Source organism: Erinaceus europaeus, chromosome 11 (assembly GCF_950295315.1).
Source record: "Erinaceus europaeus chromosome 11, mEriEur2.1, whole genome shotgun sequence".
Classification (NCBI taxonomy): Eukaryota; Metazoa; Chordata; class Mammalia; order Eulipotyphla; family Erinaceidae; genus Erinaceus; species Erinaceus europaeus.
Genome location: NC_080172.1, coordinates 81,426,769 through 81,439,792, shown reverse-complemented (window position 1 = coordinate 81,439,792; position 13,024 = coordinate 81,426,769). Strand labels below are relative to the sequence as shown.

General features: G+C 38.1%; 1 protein-coding gene across 3 annotated transcripts in view; it reads right to left on the bottom strand.

Annotated features, from left to right (window-relative positions):
• SNX7 (sorting nexin 7) overlaps positions 1-13,024 on the bottom strand; it is a 117,613-nt gene that overhangs the window by 90,476 nt on the left and 14,113 nt on the right. Inside the window, exons 2-3 of one of the 3 annotated variants that reach the window (XM_060202129.1) lie at positions 2,328-2,389; positions 1,512-1,557 (exon numbers count right to left, since the gene is read on the bottom strand). The exons of the other annotated variants lie outside the window; for them this stretch is intronic. The gene's annotated coding sequence lies outside the window, so the exon portion shown is untranslated. The remainder of the gene's footprint in view (positions 1-1,511; positions 1,558-2,327; positions 2,390-13,024) is intronic. 3 annotated transcript variants of the gene reach the window in all.

Below are 13,024 nucleotides of genomic sequence, written 5' to 3'. Positions count from 1 at the left end.
GGGGAAGGGGAAGGGGAAGGGGAAGGGGAAGGGGAAGGGGAAGGGGAAGGGGAAGGGGAAGGGGAAGGGGAAGGGGAGGGGGAGGGGGAGGGGGAGGGGGAGGGGGAGGGGAAGGAGGAGAAGGGGAGGGGAAGGGGAAGGAGGAAAAGGAGGAGAAGGAGGAGGAGAAGGAGGAGGAGGAGAAGAAGAAGAAGAAGTCAGAAACAGAAGGATGAATATGGAATCATCTCACTCTCAGGCAGAAGTTGAAAAACAAGATCAGAAGAGCAAACACAAGTAGAACCTGAACTGGAATAGACGTATTGCACCAAAGTAAAAGATTCTGGGGGGGGGGGGGGGGGTAAGAATACAGGTCCAAAAAGGATGACAGAAGACCTAGTGGAGGTTCTATTATTATATGTAAAACTGGGAAATGCTATGCATGTACAAACTATTGTATTTACTGTCAAATGTCAAACATTAATCCCCCAAGAAAGAAATTTAAAAATAAAAAGAAGAAAAGAAAGAGTAGGTGTGTGTGAGGGGGTAGGGAGAGAAGAAAACATGGAGAAATGGAGAGAAGGGAGCAGTTTTTGTGCACAAACTTAACACAAAAAATCTTAACATAAGTTATTCCAGATGTCAGAATTGCTATTGAGCTTAATATGTTCCTATGCAAATTTCTGTATTTCCAAATAGTCTAAAGTAAACATATGTTATCTTGAAAATATGTTAAAACCACTAAAGCCAACACAATATACAGTATGTTCAGAAATAGTAAGAAATATGGTGATAAATTTAAAAAATAATAACAATATAGGCCCATTTTGACCAACCTTGAATTAAATTTGACTTAATTTTTTTACTCAAAGTTACATAGGAAATTTTTTTAATATGTGTTGAATCACATGAAGGTGGCTTGTCAAAATAAAGTGTGAAATATTTACACAATAGGATATACTATGTGCTCACTAAAACAAAATTTAGTGGCTCCCAGGAGTCTGGTGGTGGTGCATTGGGTTAAGCGCACATGGCACAAAGCAAAAGGACCAGCCTAAGGATCCCGGTTCGAGACCCTGGCTCCCCACCTGCAGAGGAGTCGCTTCACAGATGATAAAGTAGGTCTGCAGGTGTCTATCTTTCTCTCCCCATCTCTGTCTTCCCCTCCTCTATTTCTCTCTGTCCTATCTAACAATGATGACATCAATAACAACAGTAAATACAACAATGGAAAACAATGGCAACAAAAGGGAAAATAAATAAATAAATGCCCACTTTTTTTTTATTTAGAGGCTCCAAAATAAATATGCAATTATCATGTATAAATATACAAATAGTAGTTTTATAAGCTAACAAATTTTAATGGACAAGTGTACTTGAAATTTCATTGACACTGCATACAACCTTGTGCTCCCCACAACTGATTTCTTTTACTTACTACATAATTTAGCACTCTGTTTTTCCCCCCCTCTGGCTTAAAATGCATCCTGTTGTAGAGTAGGAAAGATCAGCATAAATGTAAAAAGATTCACAATTCCAATGAGTGTAGTTTAGTGTCATAAAAATATGTAGCAGTATCTAGCAAAGAAAGAAAATGACAGGCTGAAATTTAACAGCATCCAGGATTTCTGTAGAAGAATTTAAATTACTATGAATCACTCAAAAACATTCTTTAAAACCTCCATAAAACTGACTCAAAAACATTCTTGAAACCTCCATAAAACTGAGTTGTATATTCACTTTTAAAAAGGGGGAGAGAGTGGTCTGGGAGGTGGCACAATGGATAAAGCATTGAATTCTCAAGCATGAGGTCCCAAGTTCAATCCCCAGCAGCACATGTACCAGAGTGTTATCTGGTTCTTTCTCTTTCTCCTCCTATATTTCTCACTAGCAAATAAATAAAATATATTTTAAATAAATAAATAAATAAAATAAAAAGGGGAAGAGAAAATACACAGACAATACTTAGAAGATTTACACTGGGACAGGAATAATTGTAGAAAGTAACTGTTTGAAACAATCCAAAGAATCAATTAACCAAAAAGAACTTCATTTAATCTTTTATGGTTGAAGCTTTTCAGGAATAATGGATCACTGAAATATGTTCTTTCCAAACAAAGGTCTCACCTGTATAATAACGCTAGACCCTTTCTCTTGCTTGTTTTTTCTTCTTTATACATTCACTCATTCTTAGCATGTGTGTATACATTCACTATTGTATGAATTATTACATCATGAAAGTCTTTTTTTTTTCTTAAAGAGACTAAAGCAAAGGGTTAATTATCTTTGTGATTGTGATATTGAATGGCAGAGGAGAGATAGCTTGCTAGGTAGGGTACATAACTTACCAAGGCCAAAGAACCAGGTTAAAGTACCACATGGGAGGAAAAGTAGAGCAGTGCTGTGGTATCTGTATATGAAATTTTAAAAATTAATAATAAATAGAACTGAGTAATTTTTCTCTAGATAACCCAGTAAAAGTAGAGAAATCTTGGGATGGTTTCACAATGGAACTTAAATTTATGTAACAGAAGCCAAATGATTACAAGGAATCATTGTATTTTATTCCTTCTCCAAACCAACATAATCACTGCAAGAGAAACCACTTAAATAACATTACTGATATAAGCCAGTGTTAGAACTGAATAAGTAAACATGATACTGGAATTTACTGATAGTCACAAATTAAGGGCAAATGTCACTTGCTGTTACTTTGAGTTTACTATAAAAATGTGGGTTGAATGTTTTCCCAACAATCATTTAGTAAAGTCCTAAGACCTAGTAACTCAGACTGTAACCTTATTTGGAGACAAGTCTTTATAGAAATGTTCACATTAAGATATGTTCACTGAGGTGGAACCTAATACAATGTGATTGGTGGGTGTCCTTTAAAAAGGAAGGAAATTTGAACACAGAAATACAAATAGAAGAAAGATAAAAGACAAAGAAGAAAAAATACCACTGACAAACCAAGTAGGGAAACCTCTAATAGATCCTTTCTTAAGTCCTTAGAATTAAGCAAAATTTCTGACAACTTGATCTCAGACTGGTAGCTTCCAGAAATGTGAGACAAGACCAAAAAAAAAAAAAATCTGCTTCAGATGTATAGTCTACAGTAATTTATTATGACAATTTTAATAAAATAACAGCATTTCTATACAGAGTTGAAAACAAAAATTTAAGGAGGAAGGAAACTGGGGGGGGGAGAGGAATTACAACTTTGTGACTAATACAATCCACCCTTGCTCCATTCATTCATTTTTATTTTTTACAGGTTAGTAATCAACTTCAGTAATTTCTAAGAAATATTTTTGCTCCTCTGTTAACATGCCATCAAAGAATTCACAGTAACAGATGTATAGAAAAGAAGTGGTTTACCAACTTGAAAAACAAGTAACTCAAGTATAAACGCTTGGTAACAAACTTTAACAAGGATCTGCATATGGTTTTACAAAGTGAAGTTAAGATGATAAAACAGTTTATACATATGTTCCTTTGCAGAAAAAATTATGCTCAGTACCTGAGGTTCCCAAGTCCCAGGTTCAATCCCCCACCCCACCATAAGCCAAAGCTGACCAGTACTCTGGTTTAAAAAAAATTATGCTCAGTAAAGGAAGATTCAATGGTCATACAGTGTATATGTATATGTATATGTGTGTGTGTATGTATGTATATATATATATATATATATATATAAATTGTTATAATTTTTTGTATTGAGAATGACTCCATTACATATTCTCCACTGACCAGCCTGCCAGGGTCAGAGCCTGGGGTTCATAGCAGTAAGATTATGTCCCGGTTGAATCAAAATTAAAATAATGTAACAGAATGGCTGCTCCCAGAAAAAGGGCTATCACACCCTTCAAACCATAAACCTCAGGCCACGTTTCTGTTTTTCTTAATTCCAGAGAATCCAGTTCCAGACTTTGTCAGAGAAAGAAAGTGTGTGAAGTTGCAATAAAAAAAAAAAATGGGGGGCTGGGCAATGACACTGCGAGAAGTTTAAGGGCACAGGGTGCGAAGTATGAGGACCAGTGTAAGGATCTCGGTTGGAGCCCCTGGCTCCCCACCTGCAGGGGGGTTGCTTCACAGGCTTTGAAGCAGGTCTGCAGGTATCTATTTCTTTCCCCCCGTCTTCCCCATCTCTCTCAATTTCTCTCTGTCCTATCTAAAACAATGACAGCAATAACAACAATAAGAAGAAGAACAATGATAAACAACAAGAGCAACAAAAGAAAAAAAAATAACCTCCAGGAGCAGTGGATTAGTAATACAGCAATAACACTGGAGGTAGAAAAAAAAAAAAAAAAAAGACAAATGCTATAAGATAGTTCCAAAATTCTGCCATAATAGCAAACAAAATTCACAGCTAACAGTTTGCCAATATTTGAGTACTCCTGATGTACACACCAAAAGAAACAGCCTACATCAAATGACTAATATCAAACATCTATACAGAATTGGTACACATCTAAAAAAGAAATAAAAATAACCCAATAAAAGTAGGCCAAAAAAACTAAATTTTCTTTTTTTTTATTTCTTTATTGGGGAATTAATGTTTTATATTCAACAGTAAATACAATAGTTTGTACATGCATAACATTCCCCAGTTTCCCATATAACGGTACAACCCCCACTAGGTCCTCTGTCATCCTTCTTGGACCTGTATTCTCCCCACACCCCCATCCCCACCCCAGAGTCTTTTACTTTGGTGCGATACACCATTCCATTTCAGGTTCTACTTGTGATTTTTTTTTTCTTCTGATCTTGTGCTTCAACTTCTGCCTGAGAGTGAGATCATCCCATATTCATCCTTCTGTTTCTGACTTATTTCACTTAATATGAATTTTTCAAGGTCCATCCAAGATCGGCTGAAAACGGTGAAGTCACCATTTTTTACAGCTGAGTAGTATTCCATTGTATATATATACCATACTTGCTCAGACACTCATCTGTTGTTGGACACCTGGGTTGCTTCTAGGTTTTGGCTATTACATATTGTGCTGCTAAGAACGTATGTGAACACAGATCTTTTTGGATGGATGTATTGGGTTCCTTAGGATATATCTCCACAAGAGGAATTGTAGGATCATAGGGTAGGTCCATTTCTAGCCTTCTGAGAGTTCTCCAGACTGTTCTCCACAGAAGTTGGACCCACTGACATTCCCACCAGTAGTGCTGGAGGGTTCCTTTGACCCCATAACCTCTCCAGCATTTGTTGCTGTTACCTTTTCTGATGTATGACAGTCTCACAGGAGTGAAGTGGTATCTCACTGTTATCTTGATTTGCATTTCTCTGACAATCAAAGACTTGGAGCATTTTTTCATGTTTCTCAGCCTTTTGGATCTCTTCTGTGGTGAATATTCTGTCCATGCCCTCTCCCCATATTTGGATGGGGTTATTTGTTTTCTTGTGGTTGAGTTTGGCAAGCTCTTTATATATTTTGTTTATTAGCCTCTTGTCTGATGTATGGCATGTAAAGATTTTCTCCCATTCTGTGAGGGGTCACAGTTTGTGTAGTGGTTTCTTTTGCTGTGCAGAAGCAATTGTAATTTCATGTAGTCCCATAGGTTTATGCTTACCTTAGTCTTCTTTGTAACTGGATTCATTTCATTCAAGATGTCTAAAATTTATGCGGAAAATTTTCCTCTAAGTATCTGATAGTTTCTGGTCTAACATCCAAGTCCTTGATCCACTTGGAATTTACTTTTGTATTTGGTGAAATACAGTGGTTCAGTTTCATTCTTCTGCATGTTTCGACCCATTTTTTTTCCCAACATCATTTGTTGAAGAGACTCTGCTTTCCCCATTTAATAGTCTGAGCCCCTTTGTCAAAGATTAGATGTCTATAGGTGTGGGGGTTCACTTCTGGGCTCTCAATTGCATTCCACTGGTCAGTGTGTCTATTCATGTTCCAGTACCAAGCAGTTTTGATGACAACGGCCCTATAATACAATTTGAGATCTAGGAGTGTGATGCCTCCGGTTCTGTTCTTTTTTCCTCAAGATTGTTTTGGCAATTCTAGGTCTTTTCTCGTTCCAGATAAACATTTGTAGCATTTGTTCTAGTCTTCTAAAAAATGTGTTTGGGATCTTTATGGGGATAGCATTAAATTTGTAGATGGCTCTGGGTAGTCTATTCATTTTGATGTTGTCAATTCTTCCAACCCATGAACATGGAATATCTTTCCACTTCTTTGTGTCTTTTTCAATTTCCTTGAGTAGTGACTCATAATTTTTAGTATACATGTCTTTTACTTCTTTGGCTAGGTTTACTCCTAGATATTTTATTGTTTTGGGGGCTATAGTAAAAGGAACTGATTTCTGGATTTCAATTTCTTCTAACTTATTGTTTGCATAGAGGAATGCCACTGACTTTTGAATGTTAATTTTGTAGCCTGACACCTTACTGTATTTCCTGATGATTTCCAAAAGCTTCTTGCTGGATTCCTGAAAATTCCTGAAGATAGTGGAGTCTATATATAGCAAACCTACAGCCAACATTATCCTCAATGGTGAAAAACTGGAAGAATTTCCACTCAGATCAGGTACTAGACAGAGCTGCCTACTATCACCATTACTATTCAACATAGTGTTGGAAGTTCTTGCCATAGCAATCAGGCAGAAGCAAGGAATTAAAGGGATACAGATTGGAAGAGAAGAAGTCAAACTCTCCCTATTTGCAGATGACATGATAGTATAAATAGAAAAACCTAAGGAATCCAAAAAGAAGCTTTTGTAAAAACCAAATTTTCTAAAGAGATACATATGGCCCACAGACACATAAAGCAATGTTCCACTTCACTTATCATTTAGAGAAATGCAAATCAAAATTATACTGAGATACCATCTCACACCTGAGAAAAATGGCTTAGCTTACATTAACAAACCAGGAAATGACAGGTGCTGGAAACACTGTGGAGGAAAAGGAACTCTATCTTGCTGGTGGGAATGCAAGCTGGTACAGGCCTTTTGGAAAACTGTATTGACAGTCCTTAAGCAAATAAAAATGAAATTATCTTATGACCCAGCAATAGCACTTTTAGGCATTTATCCAGTGGACACTCAGGCACTAATTCACAGGGACATGTGCACCCCTATGTTCATAGCTGCATTATTCACAATAGCCAAAGAGTGAAAGCAGCCTAAATGCCCATCATCAGATGACTGGCTAAAGAAGTTATGGGATACAGTCCATGGAATACTATTCTGCAAATCAAAAAAACAAAGATGACATTGTATCTCTTGGGACAAAATGGATGGAGCTGGAGGTCCTTATACTTAAGAGAATTAAGTAAGAAATGAAAGACAACTACCAGATGGTCACTTATATGTGGAATCTAGAGATCTGATTCACAAGAACTTGCTAAAAAAAAAACACACACAATAATAAAATAAAACAGAAGCAAGTTTGTAAGACTTGTGAAAACTATGCTGGATGTCTTTGGGAGAGTGGGGAAACAAAACTTTGGTGGTGGGTGCGTGTGGAATATACATTGTAGTCTTACAATCTTGTAACATACTATTAATAATTATTTTTAACAAAGAAACAGGCTAAAAGGTGAGATGTGATCTCTTTAAGAGTGTCCTTTTTTAATGTTACTCACTTAAATGCTACTCAGGAAGATCTCATAAATAAAACATGAATTACTCTGATACTGATAATTGTATCCACCATCTGTGCACAAACATCTATTTTCTTTTTTACAAGTTGAAGGAAAAAAAATGTGAGAAGTGTGATAAATCAGAATACTGGCATGAAAAGGCCATGCGAATAAAATTGCTGATGCACAAGAAACACACACCAAGAGACATCTGGTAACAAGGCAACTTAAAGTGGAAAGAGTTTGAGAAACCATGTTGTTAGGAGGGACACTCATCTTCATGGGTCTAAATTTAGAATCACCAGCTGTGTTTTGGTTTATAATTCTTTCAATCTGCCTGCTTATAATAATAATAAAATTAGAAAAGCTTTCTATGGAACACTGCTGAAAATGTGATTGGGGGGAAAAGCCAGTTTGTGTCATGTTCTATAAATGGATGTACAACACTCTAATCTTGTTTGACATAATTTCTAGTGCTATGTAGTATATATACCCTTGTATGAATATCCATTAAGCCATATTTCTGTTTCCACTGTTTCTATTTTCCTTTTTCTTTAAAAGAATTTATTTATTTATTTATTTATTCATGAGAAAGACAGGAGGAGAGAACGAACCAGCCATCACTCTGGTACATGTGCTGCCGGGGATCGAACTCAGGACTTCATGGTTAAGAATCCAATGCTTTATCCACTGCACCACCTCACAGACCACCACTGTTTCTATTTTCTAACAGATTGCTGTGCAGAAAGATACCTCGAATTCCAGTTTTATGCACTACAAAGCACATGACTATGGAAAATTGGCACATAATATTGACACAATTTTTTCCTGATCACAGCTCTCCCCCCTAAAAAAATCAGTGGTACGTTAAAAGAAAAAGAAAACCTCTGCAATCAAATGAAACTAAACTTAATTCAAGTTTAGACATGTACCAGCTGTGAACTTGGCCAAATCTCCTTACTTTTCTGAGCCAGTGTTCCCACTTGGCAAATTCCTAGCAAGATCATATTTGGCATTGAATTAAAGATTATTAAAGCAAAATAATATTGATAAAAATATGATGTACATATCTGCTTGAAGAACTTTTTTTTTTTTTACTTTTGACCAGAGCACTGCTCAGGTGTGCCTTATAGTCTATTACATGAATCACTGTTATCTTCCTGGCTTAACACTATAATAACTGTCTAATGTTTAGCCTTAACAAAACCCAAAAGAAGTATATTCTCTACCTTTTCCTTTTGTAACCAGATACCAACAATCTTTATTTCTTGTTTTCCAGATGAGGGAATCAGATTTAGCCACTTGGTCAAACTCCTAACTACTATTAAGTGAAGGAGTCAGTATGTGACTTTCTGTCAGTTAGTCAAATATACCTTGAGATATGATAATGATCTCTAAGATTTTACACTGAATTCACTTTTTCAGTCCTATAAAGTTAAATAGAAATCTAGAACAAGAATAATCATTTTCAATGTGTATGTAGCACACAAAAACCTGAGGAAGTAAAGTACATCAAAGGCAGCACTAGCAGAAATAGGAAAAAAAAAAATACAAAGAATGCTTAATATGTGTTATATATGCCCAGGCTACATATACAACACATCAATAAAAATCAACTACAATTTCATGCTAGAACATGGATACATTTCAAAGATTAAATGTTGGGGGGGGGAGAGAACCAGAGCATTACTCTCACACATGTAATGCTCGGGAATGAATTTGGGATCCCAGCCTGAGAGCCCAAGGCTTTATTCACTGTGTCACTTCCCAAGCCACAGAATAGTATTATTATTAATTTTAATCTAACTTTTTAAGTTTTTATTTATAAAATGGAAACACTGACAAGACCATAGGATAAAAGGGGTATAACTCCACACAATTCCCACCACCAGAACTCCATATCCCATTCCCTCCCCTGATAGCTTTCCTATTCTTTAACCCTCTAGGAGCATGGACCCAGGATCATTATGGGATGCAGAAGGTGGAAGGTCTGGCTTCTGTAATTGCTTCCCCGCTGAACATGGGCGTTGACAGGTCAATCCATACTCGCAGCCTGTCTCTCTCTTTCCCTAGTGGGGTGTGGAACCGGGGAGGTGAGGCTCCAGGACACATTGGTAAAAGCTGACAAAAATATCAATCAATATTCAATTAGATACAATATGTGTATGCACACATGCACATTCACACATACAATTAACTTTCTCAGAACTACTGAAAAAAAAATTAGGCACTTTAAAAACAATTCTATGTATAAGATCTAGATACCAAGAATATCTTTGGTCATACATAATAAGGCAGAAAAGACCATAACTGTTAAGACTCTATTTTGAAATGTCCTAAGGTGTCGTTTTCGACGGGTTAGGTTGTTTTCGCCGGGCTGGCTTCACGGGCAGGTAACAGACGACCAGGGACTCATAGTTGAGCTGTAGGCAGTATCTCTTTATTCATGCAGGACGCAGCACAATCTAAGCCGAGCTGAGCTAAACTAAAGGTAAAGTACTCTAAAACTCACAATGCTGTCTTTATATATACTTGCCAAGTAGGGTGGAAACAGGGTGTGACATAGAGAGGGTGGAGAGAAAAGTGACTGGTGACAATCAGAGTGTGACAAGGAGAGGATCAGGGTGTGACAAGGAGGGGGGGTGGAGCAAAAACATATCATGAAACAGTGGGGATTGAACCAATGCCCTGGAGGGAGGTACTTGTTAACAGCGGTTATATAAATAGAATGAAGTGGTTATGTAAATAGAATAGTGTTAAGCAGGGGGGATTTAAACCAAATGAAACAGAAGGGGTCTCATGCATACCAACAATTCCCCCTTTCTTTTTAACTAATGGCCATTGCGGGGTGAACAGAAATGTATATTGTACAGGCGTTTTCAAAAGAACTGGCATAAGACATGGAAAACAAAATAGGCGAACAGCAATAACCAGTGTGATGCCAAGTGGAGCTTTTCTTGCCTCAAAGGGCAAGGCCTAGCAGGCGAAAGGGCATTTCTTGCCTCTGGGAACGCTTCATGCCTCTGGGGGCATCTCTTGCCTCAAAGGGCGTTTCCTGCCTCTGTGGGCATCTCTTGCCTCTTGGGGCGCTTCATGCCTCTGTGGGCATAACCTAATAAGGAGGGGGAGTTTTCTGCCTCTGGGACAGAGCCTGCAGGCGAGGGGACATGGTCTATAAAGTTTCAAGGCAATTGGCTGAAGTTAGTCTTTGAGAAACACAGCAGTGTGTACCAGTAAGTCCGATGGAGGTGTCAGTCCAAAGTAGCTGACCACAGAAGAAAATGCCGGAGGATGAAACGCTGCACGTCTGTCTCGATGGGGAATGTTGGCCACCAGAATTCTGCTTTTCTGTAGAGAGTGAGCTTTCGAGTCTGTGAATCTGTTTCTTCAGGTCATGCCAGGTCACATTATTGGTTTCCGGGGGCGATGTCAGAGAACAGGGGTCCAAATGGATTTCCGGGAATTCCATTTGAGTAGATGCTTTTTCATGTGAAGACTTGACAGCTGAAATTCACTTACTTGTCAAACAAAACTTGTAGCAGATTAGAAGTTTACTATAATTGATAACTCCATTATAATTGGAAGTCCTTTCTAGTATCATTTCAAGGTTGTTAAAACAGTTTAAACTCAATAAAATGTGGAAAGGTAAACAGAAGAACCACGGTTAAAAGCCTTAGGCATGAGAATAATTAACATAATCATTGCACTATCTGCCCCACCCATAACTCATACAGTTTTCAGGATTAAACGTTTCAGATTCATGTCAAGACGTAAAAGAGAAATCTTAGGAGGGAAAAAACAATTTTTGAATTGTTTCTGGATGTCTCTAGAAATCATGGCTGCGTCCAGCATTTTTTTTTTTTTAAGTCAATGTCAAACAAAAATTCAGTCATTCAAATCATTCTCTTATGAAACGCAACTTGAACCAGATTATCAAGATCTCACCATGTAGGATTAAGAATCCCCGGAGGGCGACCTAGTCCAAAAAGGTCCTCGAAATTCCATTTAGGGTGTTTCTGACTGTTCTTGTTGGATTGCTTCAGGCACCCATTTTTAAAAGCGTCTTCCCATTGAAGAAAGAATCCAATCAGGAGAGTAGAACTAACCACATGTCTCCATACTTGGGAACTGCCAGGGTACTCGAGAATGTTCTTCAAATTAGAGTAGTCCTTCTCCATGGGAAACATTCGAGAAGAAGTCCAGAAAGTTCCAGGGGAAATCCCCATGCATATCCCAAGGTCTACGATCACGGTCATAAAGAACCAAATTGTGGCCTGGAGCAAAATGTAGTCCTTTTCCTCAGGAAACATGGGAGAGGGAATCCATAAAGTCCAAGGAGAAATCTCCGTGCATCTCCCAAGCTCTATGATCCTGGTCATAAGAAACCAAAGTTCCCGGTGAGGGAACCGAAGTGTGGCCCAGAGTAAAATGTTCCAGAGACAGAGAAACTGTCTCATAATGAAACAGTAGAGGCTTTGGCAAACCTCTTCGTAAGTAGAAGAGAAGACCATAGTGCATAGGTAGGCAAAGTCTTCACTTATCTGGGAGTTGCGCAGGTCTGGTCCCACGTTGTTGCGCCACATGTCGTTTTCGACCGGTTAGGTTGTTTTCGCCGGGCTGGCTTCACGGGCAGGTAACAGACGACCAGGGACTCATAGTTGAGCTGTAGGCAGTATCTCTTTATTCATGCAGGACGCAGCACAATCTAAGCCGAGCTGAGCTAAACTAAAGGTAAAGTACTCTAAAACTCACAATGCTGTCTTTATATATACTTGCCAAGTAGGGTGGAAACAGGGTGTGACATAGAGAGGGTGGAGAGAAAAGTGACTGGTGACAATCAGAGTGTGACAAGGAGAGGATCAGGGTGTGACAAGGAGGGGGGGTGGAGCAAAAACATATCATGAAACAGTGGGGATTGAACCAATGCCCTGGAGGGAGGTACTTGTTAACAGCGGTTATACAAATAGAATGAAGTGGTTATGTAAATAGAATAGTGTTAAGCAGGGGGGATTTAAACCAAATGAAACAGAAGGGGTCTCATGCATACCAACACTAAGGAAGCAAATCTGTACAGACATATTTACAGAGTAGTGGTTGCTATGACAGGGAGTGAACAGATTAATGACAGCTGACCCAGGAGATTTTTGCGGCAAGATGAAAATATTCTAAAGCTGACTTACAGTGATATATGACTCAGCAAAAAAAAAAAAAATTACCCCACCTGCAGGGGAGTCGCTTCACAGGCGGTGAGGCAGGTCTGCAGGTGTCTTTCTCTACCCTCTCAATCTTCCCCTCCTCTCTCCATTTCTCTCTGTCCTATCCAACAATGATGACATCAATAACAACAATAATAACTACAACAATAAAAAAGGGCAACAAAAGGAATAAATAATTTTTTAAAATTAAAGATTTATTGACTGATTTTTTTGCAAGGGAGA